Source organism: Leptodactylus fuscus, chromosome 5, assembly GCF_031893055.1.
Source record: "Leptodactylus fuscus isolate aLepFus1 chromosome 5, aLepFus1.hap2, whole genome shotgun sequence".
Lineage (NCBI taxonomy): Eukaryota > Metazoa > Chordata > Amphibia > Anura > Leptodactylidae > Leptodactylus > Leptodactylus fuscus.
In genome coordinates, this window is record NC_134269.1 from 173,349,310 (window position 1) to 173,371,129 (window position 21,820).

The following is a 21,820-nucleotide window of genomic DNA, read 5'->3' on the forward strand; positions in this document are numbered from 1 at the left end:
CTAGTGTGTAAATGTCTGTTTTATAGGGGAGTATAAAGGTTTATATTCTGTACTAAGTGACTTTCAGTTGTTTAGAAGCATAGAAAATACAATAGTGTCAGAATATATTCCTACCATAGTGTCAGCACATTCTGCCTTATATATTTAATTTGCTTATTCAAGTACAATGCATTGAATTCTGCACTTGGTGTAGACTATGCAGTAAGGTATTGTGTGTAGTCTACACCAAGACTAGACATATTCATATTCTGGTGGTTTGGGATTGACTCAAGAATTACATTTTCTCCGACTCCCAGGTGCAACAAGGTTTGGCAAGGTGTTCGTGGTCACACACGCTCTGTAACTCAGGGCTCGTTCACATCTGCGCCCGGTCTCCGTTCATGCAGGTTTCCGTTTCCTGCTCAAAACTGAGCAGGAGATGGAAACCTGCAGGACTCTTTCATACCCATTCATTTTATGCTCTCTGCCGCGAAACCGTTTTTTTAAAATCAGACACAGAGTCGGACATGCAGTACTCACTGGCGCTCAGGGCCGGACCCGGTCTGACAGCTTTCCGTCTTCTGCATGCAGAAGACGGAAAGCTGTCAGTCGACGGAGCCACAGTCAGCTCTGCCCAGGCCCGATGCCTGGCCGAGTGAATTCAGAGCCGGAAGACGCTGCGGGGAAGCTGCACAGAGAAGACTTCTAAAGGTAGGAGAAGAACCAGCGTTGATTGGCCGACTGTATAGCATTCGGCCAATCAATGCTGGTTCTGCATCGAACTTTTCCATTCGAACAGCGAGTGGTACTCGATCAAGTACGAGTATTTCGAATACCGTAATATTCGATCGAATACCTACTCGATCGAGTACTACTCGCTCATCTCTACTTATTACTAAGACTGGACTGATCAGATGGACGTTCTAGGAGAGAAACAGCAGGGGACACTATAACAAGTACAGAAAAACAAAAGCTATACAGGAGAATCTAACTGAGTGACTCCAGTTTGCAGAGTTCTAATTGTAGTTACATGAGATTTAATATGTAACCATGGGATGACCCCTTTGAATAAGAAGTACAAATTAAAATAATCACAAGTATAATAAAATATTTTAACACCATAGTTATGGTGGTGTAACTGACTGTTGAGGTCAGTGGTCAGCTAAGTGGGAGCCTTTGACATCATTGAACTAGAACTAGAGTCCTGACATTTGGATGGTGGAAAGAAGAAGAGGTGATTTACACTTCAATTAACTTCTTTTTTTCCTCCATTCCCTGCACTCAGCCCGGCTTCAGAAAATGAAGTCAGGTAGGGGTTTGATAGGAAAAAAGGTCATTCAATTAAAAATAGAATTAAGATAAGATAATCCTTTAATAGTCCCACCATGGGGAAGTTTAGTGTGTTACAGCAGCATGGATAATACAGTAATATATTACAAGTAAGAACACAGACAAGCTCATAGCAGATAGAAAAGATACTAGGAGTCATAGCAACTAGGAAGAAAAAGAAAGACTCAGGATCATTTAGTTCTCTGTGTGGAGTGATCTTTGCTTAGTCTGATGTTGATTATACAGTGTGACCGCAGTTGGGAGGAAGGATCTCCGATAGCTCCTCCTCACACTTGGGGTGAAGCAGTCGGTCACTGACAATACTGACCAGTGCTATCACAGTCTCATACATGGGATGGGAGTCATTCTTCAGCTTGGAGCTCACCATGGACAGTGTCCTTTTGTCACCCACCACCTGTACTGGGTCCAGGAGGCTCCCCATGATAGAGCTGGCCCTTCTAACCAGCCTGTCATATATTTCTATCCCTGGCTGTTATGCTACTCCCCCAACAGGCCACTCCAAAGAAGATGGCTGATGCTACCACTGAGTTGAAAAAGTCCCTAAGAAGTGGCCCCTGGACTCCAAAGGCCCTCAACCTCCTGAGCTGGTAGAGTCTGCTGTGACCCTTTCTGTGCAGCACATCCAGGTGATCCGCCCTGTGCAGCTTATTATTGAGGAGCACACCCAGGTTACTTACAGGTCTTGACTAACTCAATGCCTGTCCCCTGAATGCTCACCAGAATCGGAGCACTTCTCCACTTACTAAAGTCTACCACCAACTCCTTGGTCTTCTCAGCATTAATCCTGAGGTGGTTCCGCTGGCACCAATGGACCCAGCGAAATGCAGCAAAAAAAACCAAAACACAGCGGTATTGCATATTTCATTGCATATTTGCAGAGTTTTTCTCCACAGACTTTCTGCCCATATTATACCTATAGGGAGTGTTTTTGAAAATGCAACTTTTCCGCTGCTGATTTTTTTCTGCAGTGTATGGATTGGATTTCCCACATTTTTTTTCAAGGCGCAGCACACTTCGAGGATGGCTGTTTTTATGTTGCAAAATACCAGAAAATATTGCCGAAAAATGTTGAGTTTATAAGAAAAAATACCAAGGAGCAAAAAATGCCATAATTGAAATACAACAAATTTAGACATGTTTTGTGGGGGGGGGGTTTTCAAGAAAAAAATGTAATGCAAAAACTGTGTGAAGGTCGCCTTAAAGAGTGTCTACTGACCTATTTTCCGGCACCACAGGTTAACAGCGATATCTATTACGTATAACACAGACAGATTAGCATAGGCACGAACGTACTATTTATCTCTGTGTGAGATTGCTTAGGTCCAAGAAAGCTGTAAAAGAAAATGTATGCACATAATGGAATTAAAAGGCAAGTGGCAATTAAAAATAGATACAATTAAAGCTGATGCATTATATAAAGCAAAATGGAGAGCAAAACTTTAATAATGCATGGAAAAGACAACTGGGAAATCAAAATCCCAGCATGATGTAACAGGTCTATCTCCATATCACAAACGAATATAAGACTTCATCATTTTGTTTTTTATACATGGATGTAATTAGTTTGATTTGTGAATTTTTGATCCTAAAGATCAGTGTTGGAGCGGTAATTCATCATTGACTCAATGGGTGGAATTTATTAAGACTGGCATTTTCCATGCCAGATTTAATAAAGTCCCAGGCTGGCACGGGGAGTGCCTGAATTATTAAGAGACTTTAACCTCTTAATAAATCAGACGCCCGCCTGTGTGCCAAATCGTAATCTTCTACAGTCAGGAACTGGCGTTGATTTCATGTACGCTGTCTACCAATAAGTATTTGGACACCTGTGGTAGAATAGAAAAACAACATTTATTCCTATTCAATAGTTGGTAGACCCCAGCAGATGCTTCCTTACGGATGGGATTGATTGACACAATACTCCCGGATGCCTGGAGACACTCCTGGTGTATGTGAGCCATCGGTTGGGTGCCGTTCTTCCGAATTTCTCTGGCCAGCACCCGTCGGTCTCTATCTCCCAGTTTCGGGGGTCTGCCGACTCGGGGCACATTCCGACAATCACCGTTCACCTTCCACTTCATAATCACATCGGCCACTGTCGATTTTGGATAATTCAGTTTGCTTGTTACCTATATGTCCCTTAAAGGGGCTCTATCAGCAAAATCATGCTGATAGAGCCCCACATATGCATGAATAGCCTTTAAATAATACCCTAAAAAAGAATGTGATAAACTTGCCCATCGTCCACGGGGGGCGGGCATTCAGGGTGCGACTTCTTCTTCATCCACGCCTCCTCTTCCTGCGATGTCCTCGGGTCCCGTCTTCCTCCGGCGCTCGCGAACTGACATTGCTAAAAAAAAAATGGCCTGGGCGCATGCGCAGTAGCATGCTGCTTCTACTACGGCTACTGCGCATGCGCCCAGGCCATTTTTTGGTACCCGACAATGCGACTAATGCAACAGCTAAAATAATCTCCAAATGTGAGTCCACTTGTACAATCTAGTTGTAGTGGTACCATGATATCAAATATCCCAATACAGAGTTGATGTCAAAAATTAAAACTTAATTTTTAATTTCATAATGAAAATACATGGGCTAAAGTCTTCTTTCTTCCTGGTTTCTTGTGTCATTTGGTGGGCGGGATTTCACATGCAACCAGCCATTCAGCTCCGCCTCAAATTAGTGTGTAGCTCCGCCCACCGCATAGCATGATCCTATGGTGCTGAAGGGCCTGTGATGTCATCAAAGGTCCTCAAACAACACTATATGCACAATATTGGACTATGAAGTACAGGCAGAAGCAACTCCATTCTGTGTTACATACAGAGACTGCCTGTCTCTGCCATAATGAACACAATTGAATTAGCTAGCCTGATAACTGGGAGAACAGAAGACGAGATCAGAAATGAAAGCAGCTTTTCTCCCCTATCTGAGAGCAGAAAGCTAGAACACGTGGTGCAGACACAGGAATAGCTAGAAACACAGGCTCGCTCCCGTACACTTAGCCCCTCCTCCCTCCCACCTGAGAGCAGGCAGATACATCACTTGACTTTTGAGCAGATAAGTCAAGGGCTGTGTCAACAATGAATTGAATAAAATAAGATAGTGGACAAACAAAGCAGTTCTGCTGAAGCAGTGTATTTAGGAAAAGTCTTACATCCACATTAACAAGCAGTATAGATAGGATCCGTGTTATGGGACAACCCCTTTAAAAAAAAGTAAACCTGCATAACCCATAGACTATAATGGGGTCCGCAGCGTTTCCATCCAGTTTCCGCCGATTTTATAAGGATTTAGCAGCGGAGTGTTCGAACGTAATCCCATAATCCCAGGGCACGGTACAGAATCAAAAGAGTTGTAGTCAGGTAAACTGGTGATTTAGGCAGGGGCAGTTCAATCCCACACGGGCAAATAAGGACAGGTCAAAAGCAACATTTGTCTTGTAATGAATAGACAAGGACACTTTGGTTAGTCTCCCTTTGTAATGAAAAATCCATACAGTAAGCTGTTGTTTGTGAATTTTATCATAAAAGTTTACTGAGATCAGTTGCTTAAAAGGTTTTTAAGTTTAATGCTAAAAGGATGTGATTGCTCTGAATTTACATTGTGTCAGCGTAACTTATCTAGAATACAATTTTTCAACATAAACCTTAATGTATTTGAAGTTTGAAATATTATACAGTACAAAGTGATCTTACATCACAAATCTGCTGACATATCTGCAGCCTGCCATAGACTTGCTTACTAAGAGTTGAAAACTAGAGGCAGCAGAAAAAAAAGAGAGATTCTAGCATATGTTATTTATATATCCATTTGCAATTACAAAGCGAACTGTCCCTCTCCGTTTACATCACGTCCTTACTAGAGATGAGCGAACAGTGTTCTATCGAACACATGTTCGATCGGATATCAGGGTGTTCGCCATGTTCGAATCGAATCGAACACCACGTGGTAAAGTGCGCCAAAATTCGATTCCCCTCCCACCTTCCCTGGCGCCTTTTTTGCACCAATAACAGCGCAGGGGAGGTGGGACAGGAACTACGACACTGGGGGCATTGAAAAAAATTGGAAAAAGTCATTGGCTGCCGAAATCAGGTGACCTCCATTTTAGACGAATAGTGGATTTCAAATCCGGGTCATATGAGAATGTGAACTTTGTGACTATGAGACAGGGATAGCTGTACAGGCAGGGATAGCTAGGGATAACCTTTATTTAGGGGGGAATGTTATTAAAAATAACTTTTTGGGGCTCTATCGGGTGTGTAATTGTGATTTTTGTGAGATAAACTTTTTCCCATAGGGATGCATTGGCCAGCGCTGATTGGCCGAATTCCGTACTCTGGCCAATCAGTGCTGGCCAATGCATTCTATTAGCTTGATGAAGCAGAGTGTGCACAAGGGTTCAAGCGCACCCTCGGCTCTGATGTAGCAGAGCCGAGGCTGCACAAGGGTTCAAGCGCACCCTCGGCTCTGATGTAGGAGAGCCGAGGGTGCACTTGAACCCTTGTGCACCCTCAGCTCTGCTACATCAGAGCCGAGGGTGCGCTTGAACCCTTGTGCACACTCTGCTTCATCAAGCTAATAGAATGCATTGGCCAGCGCTGATTGGCCAATGTATTCTATTAGCCTGATGAAGTAGAGCTGAATGTGTGTGCTAAGCACACACATTCAGCTCTACTTCATCGGGCTAATAGAATGCATTGGCCAGCGCTGATTGGCCAGAGTACGGAACTCGACCAATCAGCGCTGGCTCTGCTGGAGGAGGCGGAGTCTAAGATCGCTCCACACCAGTCTCCATTCAGGTCCGACCTTAGACTCCGCCTCCTCCAGCAGAGCCAGCGCTGATTGGCCGAATTCCGTACTCTGGCCAATCAGCACTGGCTAATGCATTGTATTGGCTTGATGAAGCAGTGCTGAATGTGTGTGCTTAGCACACACATTCAGCTCTACTTCATCGGGCTAATAGAATGCATTGGCCAGCGCTGATTGGCCGAATTCCGTACTCTGGCCAATCAGCACTGGCTAATGCATTGTATTGGCTTGATGAAGCAGTGCTGAATGTGTGTGCTTAGCACACACATTCAGCTCTACTTCATCGGGCTAATAGAATGCATTGGCCAATCAGCGCTGGCCAATGCATTCTATTAGCGTGAACTGAGTTTGCACAGGGGTTCTAGTGCACCCTCGGCTCTGCTACATCAGATTGCTACATCTGATGTAGCAGTGCCGAGTGTGCATCAGATGTGTAGTTGAGCAAAACTGACTCAGCACTGCTAAGTCTGCATTCGCATAGGAATGCATTGGCCAGCCTTCGGCCAATCAGCGCTGGCTCTGCCGGAGGAGGCGGAGTCTAAGGTCGGACCTGAATGGAGACTGGTGTGGAGCTATCTTAGACTCCGCCTCCTCCAGCAGAGCCAGCGCTGATTGGTCGAGTTCCGTACTCTGGCCAATCAGCACTGGCCAATGCATTTCTATGGGGAAAAGTTAGCTTGCGAAAATCGCAAACTGACAGGGATTTCCATGAAATAAAGTGACTTTTATGCCCCCAGACATGCTTCCCCTGCTGTCCCAGTGTCATTCCAGGGTGTTGGTATCATTTCCTGGGGTGTCATAGTGGACTTGGTGACCCTCCAGACACGAATTTGGGTTTCCCCCTTAACGAGTTTATGTTCCCCATAGACTATAATGGGGTTCGAAACCCATTCGAACACTCGAACAGTGAGCGGCTGTTCGAATCGAATTTCGAACCTCGAACATTTTAGTGTTCGCTCATCTCTAGTCCTTACCCATTGACGTTCGGCTGGTATCCTACTAATATTATAAATGTGAAAGTCTGCGTGTTTGGATGTTTGTTACTCAATCATGCGAAAACAACTGAACGGATTTGAATGAAATTTGGCACACAGATAGTTTCGCTAGAATCCCGTGCACTGTACAGTAATTGAAAAATGCATCGTTTTTTTCAGCGGCATTTTCGTCATGAGCTGCCCTGGCTTTCGATCAAAATGATTTTTTTTTCTTTTTTCAATGTAGATTGTGAGCCCCATATAGGGATCACAATCTATATTTTTCCCTATAAGTATGTCTTTGGAGTATGAAAGGAAATTCACGCAAACACGGGGAGAACATACAATATCCTTGCAGATGTTTTGTCCTTGGCAGGATTTTAACCCAGGACTCTAGTGCTGACCACTGAACCACCATATTGCCTCAATAACCAAAATTAATTTTTGACCTGAATTGGCCAAATCTAAAACAAAACGAATTTTAAAAAGTTCTTTCATCCCCACAAGGACAACAAATATTGAAAATAGACCCTTTCCCTGCCCCCAACAATCCACTGCTAGCTCTCTGCCCGTTCTTATGTTTTTTTTATATACATTCAGCATCTGATGGCTGTAGCTAATCAATGGCCACAGTCATGTGCCCTATTATTGGCATTAGGGTTCAGTAATAGGAGCCAGGATACCTGTAACACGGTGCCTGAATGCTGCAGCCTATATTTGGCTGCCGTAATTATATGTCAAATGTAAACAGAGAACCAGGGGAACTGTGAAGAGCCAGGGCTGGACACGTGAGAGACCAGACAGTTGAGTATTCATAGTTTTACAATGTTATGCTGTTTGCAGTTGCTTTTACAATATTTTCAGAACCTGGATAACCCCATTAACTTTGTGATTCCAATTTTACGTATTATGGACACATTTTTGCTCATGTATTTTGAAGGTATGGTATGGCCAAGTGTCTTAGGTTCATTGCGGTTCTACTGATTTGAGTTGACAACATCATAGGGATGTAGAATATTGTCCCATTGGGTCAGTGGGCTCACAGTTGGGCTAGGACACTTGACCATAATATGGATACAAAAGTCCATAGGTTTAAACACATTGATTTAAAGGCGCGCTTCATGACTTTCTGTTTTTCTATATTTCAATTGTCAATTTATGAAACCAAGAAGAGCAGCAAACATATCCCAACAACACGACTGGAGAGACCTGTTTATACATTGGTAATTGTACAATTTTACTCTTTGTTTTCCAGCAGTTATTATGCAGAACATGGTTAAGAAGAAAGTCTATTTTCTGTTAATTTGCCTGACTGTAGCGAGATCTGTCCTTTGTCTAATCTCCGGTGATGGCACCATTTATTGCAGTGATTGCAAGGAAACTACAGTCTGAGGTTAATTTGCTCATCTTCCAGAAGTAGGACAATGTCATTATGATGAATTGGTTATATGAATCATTCATGCTGCCTGTGAAAGCTATTGCAAAACTTATTATAATATATGTATTTCTAAGATTGGTACAGTGGACATATTGGTGGTTAAAATTTATTGGAACACTCCAGTTAAAACTAACATGAATAAGAAGAGAATTGTAAATAATAATGTCATGTGTTATTTTAGCACCACAAGTATCATAGAACTGGATTTTTTGGAAAGATGCTGTTTGCATGAAATGCATATTATGCTAAGGCCCCACGGGACGTCCCGCAGCAATAAAGTGCTGCTGGTAAAACCATGGCAGCAACGCATCACGGTTCTTCCTGCAGCGCTTGAAACAGAAAGTTTGCAGAGTTTTCTTCTGTGGACTTTCTGTTTCAATTATATCTTTGGGGAAACTGCTGGCGTTTCTGTAGATATAATTGACATGCTGCAATTTCCAAAACCACATTGATTTTGCAAGAATCCCATCCACTTTGCAGTTACTGTAAAATACCATGATTTTTCTAGCGACATTTCCACTGTGGGCAAATCACAGAATTTATTTATTTATTTTAATATAGATTGGGAGCCCCACGTAGAGCTCACAATGTACATTTTTCCTATCAGTATGTCTTTGGAGTATGGGATGGAAATCCATGCAAACACAGGGAGAACATACAAACTCCTTGCAGATGGTTTTATGCCCTTGGTGGGATTTGAACACCAGGACTCTAGTGCTGCATGGCTGCAGTGCTAACCACTGAGCCACCGTGTGGCCCCTTGCAAATCACTGAATTTCTGACCCATTGGGCCCTGGCCTCAAATGAATTTTCATACCGGATACTGCAGGATTATCATTCACTACTAGACTTAAAGCTGCTTCCATATGACTTCTATATGAGTCCCTCCCGGGAAACACTATTGATGTGTTAGTGTCAGTTCCCATTTACCCAGTTCCCATTTATCGGACCACCATTACCGAGCATAAGAGGGACCATAGCTCTGGTTTAGCTCTATCCCATTAAAGCTTTTCCCTGCGCACCCTGAAAACACTGCAATGCAAGCCAGAACTGCAACTGCTTCATGGCCCTTGCACACAGTATAATGTCACACGTGACATCTGTGCTGTCACTAAAGAGGTCCGAAGATGCCAGGGAGTCACACTAGAGCCCAGGAGAGGTATATATGTTCTTCAAAGTATGATAAAAGCAGTTTCAATTTGGACCTGATAGAAAACCTTGCCCAACAAATACTGTTGCCACGGGGGGCCTACTGCCTTACCTACTGATCCCTGCTCCTGCTCACAGCTACCTCTGCTTCCCCTTCTGACCTCCAGGGGACCTTTTGCACCCCATATCACCTTGCAAAGCCCCATTCATTACTACTACTTACTTCCACTTTCCCCACATACTATTCTGCCAGGAGTAACTGTAAAATAGCCAACTAATAGCTGAGAAAAACCCAAGTGAACTTAACATAGGAGTATAGTATAGGACACTGGGTAGCATGTTAATTTTAGCATAACAACCGATTACAGAGTACCATCAATTTTTTAAGAATACTATGGGAAACCAAAGTTGTTCTGTGATTGGTTGCGGTGACACATTTTTTTTCCATAAATCCTTGCTATGGTATGTGGGCTGAAAGCTGAATGTGACTAATTTTGTAAAGGTTTCTAACTAGAAAACCATTGACAACAGCACCGCTTGCCCTCTACAGCAGATTTATCTACAGAAGTGAACCCTGCTGATGAGTCTGGCACATACAGCCCTGGGGAAGAAGCTGGCACACCAGTAATAATAAATCTCCTCTAATATTCACAGTATATGCTGCAATCATACAATAATTGGCATGCTTGGACATCCAGTATAGCAACCTGAATGAAACTAGCTGTAGATCCATGTAACACATTATCACAATGGAAGCCAAGGCTAAATCAGTGAAAAATAAATGTATGTTACTGTACGGTAACACAAATAAGATCTCTATATGGGCAGCAAACCAAGAATAGAAGAAGGAGGTTATTTCCTTTGCTTTTAGTTTAATGAGTCATGTCCCAGATACTTACTTTGCTTAGCGATAAACCTTAATGGCTGTATTATTCCTATGGCCCAGATGTATATTTATAAAGCTGGTCCCAAAATTACTCACACTGCAGGTATGGTAGTGTATACAGACAACTTAGCGTTAAACAAAATTACGTAATACTCTGACTTATACAGAATCTGGAGAATGGTTGTTTTTATGTAGTTGTGTGCAATGATAGTTAACAGAGAAGAGAGAGTAGTATTTGATCGAGTAGGTATTCGATCGAATACAACGGTATTCTAAATACTTGTACTCGGTCAAATACCACGCGGTAAACGCAGTAAAAATTCGATTCCCCTCCCACCTTCCCTAGCACTTTTTTTACACTAATAACTATGCAGGGGAAGTGGGACAGGAACTAGGACAATGTAGGAATAGAAAAAAAACGTATACAGTCATTGGCAGGCTAAATCAGGTGACCTCCACTCTATAAGAATAGAGGAGGAGGATGAAGTGGCAGATGATGTCATTCTCACACACGAGGATAGCGGGGAAGTTCATTGCGTCCAATTGCTTCGGGAGAACAGACTGTGCCAGCACTGTGACCAGGGGGCCCTAGAAGACGAGACCCACTTCCTGCTACACTGCACCAAATACTCAGCTGTGAGGGCCGTCTACTACCAAAGACTCTCTGCCCACATCTCAGACTTCATATCTGCAGACAAGAAGAGGAAACTCTACATCCTACTGGGAGAAGAAGAGGCCACTGTGGAGATCGCTGCCCAATACGTGTCCAGCTGTCACCAAATAAGAGGAAGATGAGACTCCACGGGCTATTATATTTATCCCAATACACCTGCCCCACCCCACCCCACCTCCCCATATAACGGTCACCAACGAAGAGGAAGATGAGACTCCACGGACTGTTATACCCCAAACCACCCACCCCACCCCCCCATACCCACCACTCACCCACCCGAGTCCAACTCCCCCTCCCCCCACTTTACTAGCTTTGGCAATGCCAAATATCTATTCGGACGTGCCAATAAAGCTTTTTTGATTTGATTTGATTTGATGCTTCAGCGCAGATAGGGCGAAAGGGAGGAGGAAGAGGAGGAAATGGAGAGTGACCCTTCCGGCGGGGGCAGCAAAGTCATGCTGATTAACACTCTAGCACACATGGCTGACTTCATGTTGGGCTGCTTTTCCTGTGACAAACGCATTATACACATCATGGAGAGCAACCAATACTGGATTTTTGCAATCCTCGAGCCCCAGTATAAAAATAACATCTCATCTTTTATTCCAATAGTGGGGAGGACCAATCGCATAAATGATTGCCACAAGCAACTGGTGCAAAATATGATGGAAATGTTTCCATCAACCCTCGCTGGCTGCAGAGAGGACAGTTCCTCCAAGAGGCTAACAACTGCCATCCAGTACACACCCACCAGGGGAACACTCTAAGATGTGAGACACGTTAATGGCACCCCTCGCCAAACTACCGCCACTGAGGGGCCTAAGTCACCAGGAGGGAAAACTATAGGCGCATGTTGCATGAGTAGCTGGCCGACCACAGCCCTGTCCTCTCCGATCCCTCTGCGCCCTAAACGTATTGGGTGTCGAAGTTGGATCTGTGGCCGGAAGTGGCGCTTTACGCCTTGGAGGTCCTTTTTCCTGCCCTGCCGCCAGCGATCTATCTGAAAGGGTCTTCAGTGCAGCCAGTGGCACCATCACCCATCCGTCAGCTGACAGTGTTGACCAGCTGACGCTGATCAAAATGAACAGCCAATGGATTGACCCAGGATTTGCATCTTCACCAATGTAAAGCACCCCAATATGAAGTTCCATGTTTCTGCTCCAGCTCACCAGTTCAACCTCCTCCATCATCATTGAAAAACGACATTTAAAACCACCCCATTAAGGCTCACCTCAAGGGCCAAATATCATGCTCCAACAAGGCTCTATTCATTGATAGAGCATAATATCAGGCTCCTAGAAGGCTCAATTCATACCAAGAGCATAATATTATGTTCCTAAAAAGGCTCAATTCATCCTGTAGGAGCTTAATATAATGCTCCTACAATCCTCAATTCATTCCAAGAGCCTAATACTCTGCTGCTACGAAGCTCAACTCACCTCAAGGGCCTCAATCTCTGCTGCTACAAGGCTCAACTCACCTCAAGGGCCTCAATCTCTGCTGCTACAAGGCTAACCTCACCCCAAGGGCCTGAAGCTAAGTTTGGGAGAGCTCACCCCAAGGGTCTGAAAAGTAATTTTTGTATGGATCAGCTTAAGGGCCTCTAACTTAATTTGGAAGGGCTCACCTCAAGGGCCAGAAAAGTAATTTTTGGAGGTCTCACCACATCACACACACACACACATACACAATGACAGATAAGGGTGGGTACTGTATGATTTCCCCCTTGCCTATGCCATCTGTGGTTGTCATGGGCAACATGATTTAAAGGGGTACATGCTAGTGCTTCAAATTTGTCTTTCTGTCCATACTAATGGTTTGGGGACACTCATCCACATCAGGGAGAGTGTGTGCCTACATAGGCAGTATGGAGACTTGCAAGTCATTCCTGCTCCGCTAGGGATTATGGGTAAAAAATATGCAAATCTATTCTCCTGGATGGAATTAGGAGAACAGAGCGCACTCTGTACACCACCCTATAGAGGGCAGCATCCTTAACATCATGAACTACTCAGTTTTAAAGTTTTTTAATCATGATGTGGATTTAATTGCCAAATCAGTATTTCTGTCCCAAAAGGAACAGATTCCCAGCTATGGACAGCGCTGTTTCGGCCTATTGGGCCATCCTCAGCATAGCGTAGGGATACTGATTTGACAGAGTGAGAGACTATAGACCAGGGTTTGGGGACACTCATCCACATCAGGGTGTGTGTCCATACTAATGTAGAGGAAAGAAGGTTTCGTAGTATTTTTCCACTTTCCATAGAGGTTATATTGAGTTTGGAGTGTCTACTTGTTAGGCTGTGAAAGTGGTGTAATCCTAGGACTTGAGTGTTTTAGATGCCTCCAGACATGCTTCCCCTGCTGTCCCGGTTGCCTTCCAGAGGTGTTGGCATCATTTCATGAGGTGTCATTGTGGACTTGGTGACTCACCTTAGTCGAATTTTGGTTTCCCTTGAAATGAGAATTTTTTCCCCATAGACTATAATGGGATTCGATATTCAATCAAATAGTCGAATATCGAATCAAATTCCGAATATCGAATATTTCACTACTGGCTCATCTCTAGTTATTACTATTTTGCAAGTTAAGCTGAGCGTTCCTTAAGGAATCAGTATACCATTCTTGCAAGGACTTGGACTGAAGCTCTGTTGGCTACCTGGTGGCATGGAACTGTACTCTTGCTTGTATAAAACAGCTCAAATTTCTTTGAACCCATGAGGTCAGAATTGTTACAGAAAGCTCCTGGGCCACAATATAAAACCTATAATGGGGCCCCCACTATCCATGTACTTTCTATAATACTACTGCTGTATGTTGTAGACCCTCCTTTGGGCTAAGATTTTTGTCATGTATTCCAAATAAGTATTTATTTTTTAATTTTGTAATATTTTTGTTAATATTATTTATTCATCGTTGAATCATTGTAAGAAGCCAGAGATATAGCACAGAGACTGCACGTGAGTGACTACATTACGCATTGCTTTGAAGTGTTCTGTCTCTATCTTTGTGTGTCATGCATGATTAACCTGTGTGTTAATTTAGCTTCCTACTGAGTGGCCATAAGATCTATTTTTATTGCTGCTTATGTAGTGTTTTAATCAAATGTGCGCTGTAACTCCCATTTAACAATGAGATTCATAATCTGTGATAGGACTCTGCGCTGCCGAACGTTGTAAATTAAGTTCTTTGCAGATAATAACTTTTCAATTTAATGAAATTACATAAGTGCTGCACTTGAACAAGGATACAAAATGTCCTTCTACTGAATGGATGCAAGCACGTTATTGTATCTAAATATGTCCCAAAAAATATAGCCGTGAAAACTGTTATTTTGCTTTCTGGAGACCTACAGTATAGTATCACTATAGTATAGTAACTATAGTAATTGAAGGAAATGTTTACATACACGAAATGTGAACTTTGCTTGTTGTATATGGAAAGAAATATTCAGTGCGCCATTTTAATTTGGTTAGATATGTGTTCATATAGACAACATACAGGCGCTCACACAAAATAGGAGGTGCACACTCAGACAACGTGAATGGACAATATCTGAAACTTAAATTTCCCCACTGTGGGACCATTAAAGGATTATCTTATCTAACGATTACCCGTATATACTCGAGTATAAGCAGACCTGAATATAAGCCGAGGCCCCTAATTTTACCACAAAAAACTGGGAAAACTTATTGACTCGAGTATAAGCCGAGGGGAGGGGGGGGGGGAATGCAGCAGGAAAATTTCAAAAATTAAAATGGTTGGAGTTTTTGGGTGCAGTAGGTGCTGGGGAAGGGGAGGGGGTGTTTTGGTTGTCTGTCTGCCCCTTCCCTGAGCTTGAGGACTGTTTTTTTTCCCCCACTTGGATTTCAGTCTGGCTGAATATAGGGTATCTGCAGTGCTCCTATTAACCCCTTCCCGACGGAACAGGAGCACTGCAGATACTCTATATTCAGTAGACCGGGCACTGTCAGACACAGGGATACCTAATGTGTATGTGTTTCACAGTCATTTTCTACTTTTATATCTATTCTAGGGAAAGGAGTGAGGGCCCCTTCACACTACTGATACACTGCCTGATTCTGAACGTTAAAACACGTTCAGAATCAGCCATACACACGAGCGCCTCCCATTCACTTCAATGGGAGCGCTCGTAGAGAAAAAAGCAGCCCATTCATTTCAATGGGGAGCGCTCGTATGCCGGCTCCCATTGAAATGAATGGGATCTGCTTTATACGCGCTGATTCTGAATGTGTGTTAACGTTCAGAATCAGGCAGCGTATCCGTAGTGTGAAGGGGCCCTAATTTAGAACATTTATTTTTCTATTCTTTATAAAGCTTCTTTTTTTTCTCACTATTTTATGAGAGATTCTACACATTGATATTGCGGCTAGTAATAGACCCCCCCCCCCCTAAAAAAAAATAAAAAAAAATTGCTGACTCGAGTATAAGCCAAGGGAGGCTTTTTCAGCACAAAAACTGTGCTGAAAAATTGGGCTTATACTCGAGTATATACGATATTTTATCTTAAATACAGGTTAAATACTGAAGAGAGTATAATGACATCTTTCTTTACAAAAGTAATATGGATCTACATGGTCTACATCATAACTGGCATTGATTAACATACATATAGACAGTATGGTGAATTATAATCAGGGCTTTTGTTCAGCAGATCAGTTTTAGTTACCCCCATCCCCATCCCAACTACACAATGTAGTAGTACTAAGTGAAGAGCTACATACCTGGACTTACCGTCCTCATCAAGCTGTCAAGCTCAAGTGACACAAGATGTCTCTGGTTAAGACCTGTACACATTCCACATTCATTGTGACATCATGGAATGTCTGTGATGTCATGTGCTCTGTTCAGATATACTGCCGGTACAGTATTTTAATATATTTTCCACATAAACAATGGTATTACCTGCAAAACAACATTAAATCATGTTAATGTCTGCGTGGTTCTGACGTTGAAACAATGAATATAAATCCTGCATGTTCAAATGGTTTCTGCTGCACCATGGCCTGCAATGTATGAACACAGCCTAAGATCCATAGCATGTCAATAATACAATCCAGTAGAGGGGGCAAAAATCAGGATAATCTGCCTCCAATTTACTTCTGTATAACTGTAGTTGGGCCAGAATCTAGTAACAGAACCTGTGAGGGGCAAGAGACCATGTGAGGGGCACTGACCACTCCAAGGTGCCGCAGTAATGTAATAGTCAGAGTGAATATCAAAAAAATTCTCCCTCATGGCATGAGCCAAAATTAAGCAAGTATGATGTGCATCTATGTATGTGAATATGCAGTGCTGACCTATCATTGGTGCAACTGCACAGGCAGAAACACCAACCTGAGAGAGCCCTTCACAAAATTTGTGGCAAAAATGGGGGTTGCCATTTTAAAAGGGTTTTCACGGCAAAAAATATTTTTTTAAAAAAAGGTCTGTTAGTGCTGTTAATGGGTTAATAAGTGCATCCAAATGACTTTAGCAGTGTTTGGAGTGATTTCTGAGTTTCTCTGGTTGCTCCTGGCATCCTTTGCATTTGTTTACAAGGTGTAGCTTCCTGTGTAGCTTCCAAACTACCTCCCTAGCACTGCCCCCTCCATGTCTCCCTAGCTATCCCGCCCACTACTATCCCTTCCCAACTAACTAACTCAACCCCCCACCACATCATACTTACCTATCTTTCTCTCTGGGAGACAGTGCCTTCTTTTCTTTCACTGTGTGCAGGCTGGAGACACATATTCCTCTCTGCAAGCATGTAAACATATTGTAAGTACCTCTGACGCCTGCACAGTAGAGTAGGAGGTGCTTTTCTGCTGCCAAATCCATGGTCCTTTTCCATTCTGAGCCCTGACGTGTATAGTAGGTTTTGCTGCTATGTCTGTGTTACAGGAAAACCTGGTTTGGAATGGAAAATGTGCATAAAAAAATGACATTTGGAAATTTCACCTCCATATTGAATTAATTCCGTTGGAACACCAAAAGGGTTAACAAAGTTCCTATACACTGTTTTGAATCATTTGAGGAGTACAGTTTCTAAAATGAATTTATGTAGGGGTGTTTTCTATTATATAGGCCCCTCAAAATCACTTCAGAACTGAATAGGTCCCTAGAAAACACAATCTTGAAATTTTCTTGAAAATCTGAGAATTTGCTACTAAATTTATAATCCTTCTAATGTCTTAGAAAAGTAAAAGGACATTGAAAAAACAATACCATTATAAATTAGACATACGGTAAATGTGAATTATTGAAAGTTTTGTGAGATATGACCATCTGTGTTTTTACCAGAATAACAGAAACTTTAAAAATTGATAATTTTATGAAATTATCAGTAAATTGGCCTTCTTTAACAAACAAATACAAGTATAATAACCCAAAGTTATCACCATGTGTCACGAAAAAACAATCTTGGAATTACCTGGTGTAAGCCGATGGCTGGTCAGGTAATGGAGGCAGTGTACATCTCACCCAGACTACTAAGGTGGGTGAGATGAGAAAACTCCAGAAGGAATGTTTGTTCTCAGCAGACAACTTTTGTCTGCTGAGCATTTTGGTAGATGCTCAGTATTGGGCTGGATTTTTAGGAATGGCAGGTAGGTTGGTAGTGGGACCTGTCATTCCACCCCCCTCCAGTCCACACTTTGGGGATGTTCCGGCAGCGACTCAGCTGCAGAGAGTCTCCTCGTCAAGGAGGCTTAAGAAGCCAGCTCCAGCAGCAAACTATGGCAGAGCTTGGCTGGAGAGTCAACAGAGAGGTCATATTTTTGGAGCTGTGTCCTGAATGATTCTACTGGCTTTTGGATTTCTGTTTTTCTAGGTGAGGTAACCTATTCTATGTTTAGTTAGAGCCTAGCCGGGCAGGGATTTATTTTTGTATTTTGTTGCTGCGCTGCCTTTTTGAGTGAAAATAAACTCTACCTTTGTTTTGGACTAAAGAAACTGGACTTATGTGTCTATGCCACCCCACCTAGCAACCCCAGACCCTAACACTGGATAGGTAATGTATTATGAAGCTATTCTCATACGTCATATTTGAAAAATGGGGTTTGAGCATCAACGCCAAAACTGCCTCCTTAAGGAGTTAAAGTCCGCTCACAATAACTTAGTGCCTATCAGATTTTATTATGTTTCGATGGCTTACTTTGTTCTGTTCAAATATGTATGTAACACACCAACTAATGTCCTCAAAACCCAGGACTGAATTCAGCACATGGCTTAGAAATATCTCCCTTGGAAGTCATTTACATAATATTACTTGGATAAAAATGCAAATAATGTTATGCAGCAAGATAGCTTATTACATACATAAATAGAGCAAACATTGGACTCACATAATGTTAGCATGGGGGTATATTAGAATCACTGCAAGTGTGTAAATATGTATGTATCTATGTATGAAAAAAGATAGATACAGGAACTGTATATATCTAATCTCCCGAGATGCACTGTCCCAGCACAATACAGCATTGACCTTGCTTGCAAAAGCAGAAATTGCAGCAGTGAATATACTGTAGATTGTAGATTTCTCTCTAAATTTGTTAACTATTCTTTGCCGGCTGACACTGTGTATGTTATCGCCAACTTGCTAACTTTCATTGACGCTGCAAAGTTCTTGAAGTTCTTAGCCTGTATCCTTAGGTGGGATCTGTAGTGGCTATATACTGAGTCCTTGCCTAAAGCTTGTTACCATTTCACTTGCGATGTTGTTTATACTGTTGATAGTACATTTTGACCCATTTTAGTGGGATTTTGAGGAATGACCCTGCACTGTCCATGGCATGATGTTCAGTTACGCCGAAGGTAGATATGCTGTATGAGCACAAACCTTTGTGTCTTTTTACTGAGTTTGGGAGTCTGATATGGTTAGTCTCATCTTTGTGTCCACTGTAACATAAGGGTTTGAGACTCAGTCGTCAAGTAAAGCTGGGAGTGTCGCTCATGAGACTCCACAGGCTTATGTGAGTTAGACCCGCTGTTTTTCTGATACTGATTCATGAGCCATATTCTGATCGCTTTTACCTCTTGTAGGGAAGTTAGCTCAATAGAAGCAGTGGTGCGGACCCACACCGTCAAGACAGGGACACAAAATGTGCAGCAAACTGGTTTATTTAGAAAAAAACAGGAAAATAAATAAACCTTGACTTCAGGCACAAAATAAAAATACAGCCTTAACTTCAGCAAAAATAAAATAAAAACCTGCTCATCTGAGCCACTAGGTAAATAGAACTGATAACCTAACTATACGTGTGGCTTACTACCAGCCACATGAACAAATCAAGTGCAATATAGTCTCACCGGAATCGGGGTTACAGGACAGAACCCTACACCTCCTTTCACCTCATGGATCTGCACTAGAATGTAGGAACTACAGTCTTTTCTGGCCCAGTGATGAGCCCAGGATCTACTCCTGGGCTAAAGTCTACTCCAGATCTGCCCTGGACCACACATATGTCAGAAACCTGGGGCTGATATATCTGGACTCCAACACTCTGCTTGTCACCTTCTCACGCTCTGCTGGTTAACGCAAGGAAAGTGAAGTCTCAAGTTTGGTAACTAAAAAGTGTCTGTTGGCTTCTGGGTCCTGAGTAAACTTCACAACACACAGAGTGGGAAGATCTGCTGGGGCGTAGTTGCTGTGACCGCTAACGGTATGTTCACATGGCGGAAACCTGTTCCGCTGTGTGAACTCTGTGCGCGGCTAGCCGCAACGGTATGCCGATGCAGTAAACATGTTTCAACTGTATTTTTACTTAGTTTGTTTTAAATCTAGTTTTTTTTGTTAATTTTTTATACTATGTTAGATAGGTGTCAGTACTTATGCACTCCACATGACTAGCAGCTGGCCAATGAGGTCTTGCCTTGAGCAGAAACTGAGACAAGCCAAGACGATAGATCAGGGAGTCTTGATCAGGCCTTGGGTTATTATAGCAGCAGATCATCTTCCCTGATCAAAGCATGTGGTAGCTGATGAGGGGGCGTAATAGTAGACGAATGCCACATGCTGCTGTCTCTATTGAAGGGGCATCTAAGGGGTTAAACATCCAGGATCCGGTTCCGCAGCCGGGTCTCAGCTGTAATTTACAACTGATATCTGCAGCCCATGGCACAGTCTCAGATCTTGAGCCACCACCATTTCAGCTCCGTGTATATACATGGATGTACACAAAGTATTATAAAGGATTAAATAGATTCAGACTTGAGACCAAACCTCAAAATAAATATGAACCCCAGAATAAAAGCAAGTGTCAGAATAGAATCCAGAGTAAAGATCAGTTTGGGTTGAAGACCAGACCTGGACATCTAACTACATAGTGGGCCATAAGTATGGATACACCCAAATACAATGGAAGTGGTTGCTGATATCACCTGAGAATTTGTGACATTATAGCACATGAGAGGGGGGAAACATTCGAGACTGGGTGGTGCCCATGGTGGCTATCTGTAAAGCGGCCATTTTGGATTTAACTTTACTTTTTTCAATGGGAAGGGGGTCATGTGCATATCAAATACATGGAGAATTGCACAAGAAAAACAATGGTGTGCTCATTTTTAACATAGCTTTATTCATTGAGTTATTGACACGTTTGTGACATGGAGCAATGACAGTAACCCACTGTCACTGTTTCAGGTGTCCCACATCCTGGATCTTCACGGAGTACACCATAGCTTTCAAATGGCCCCAGAGATAAGATAAGATAATCCTTTAATAGTCCCACATTGGGGAAATTTTAGAAGTCCAAGGGAGTGAGAACCGGAGACTTTAGGTGTAACCATATCTGGGTGTATCAATACTTATGGCCCACCCTGTACAGTGTCTTTAGTTTCAACCACTTCTTTCCACCTCTTGATGTTCCTTTCTATATTCCTTGATGCCTAATTCCTCCTTAAGCAAACTGGTGGTTGGAAAACTCTCTTTCCTAGTAACTAGTGACACTGGCAAAGATCAACATCGCTGTCACATGTAGCTACAGGCAGAACATCAGAAACTAAAAAGCATAACAGGTTTGCAGAACTGGTAAGGACACAAAATAGTTTCACTACAGCCAGTGCTTGGATGAGCCATCTCATTTCTGTGTCAAGAGTATGCAGAGGTATAGAGACTAATGGGGGAACCAGAAAATATTTAAGACTATTCTGAGCATCTTTTCTTAATGTAAATGTCTGGATAACTCCTTTTAAATGTAATTCTTTCTTCTTTGCTCCTTATAGGTATTGTGGATTTTCTTTGCACCAACTCCAGAACATCCTTTGTATGAACCGAAGCCCAGGACTAACCTGCATATTCCAGATGAGGCTGCAGCAACGTTATGTAATACTGTAATAAGGAGATGTTATCTGTAAATCATTGTGTTTATCGTACCACTGAGCCATAGGGAGCCCCTACATGGTAAATGAAGTACAATAACCACACTACCCAATAAGAAAGCAATAAATGAATGTCTTTGTGACAACGGAAATACCACAAGGGCACCATGAACAATAAATATTGGCAGGACAACAAGGTAAGAAATAAAAGCCTGCTGTGATTAATAGGAGCCGTGGAT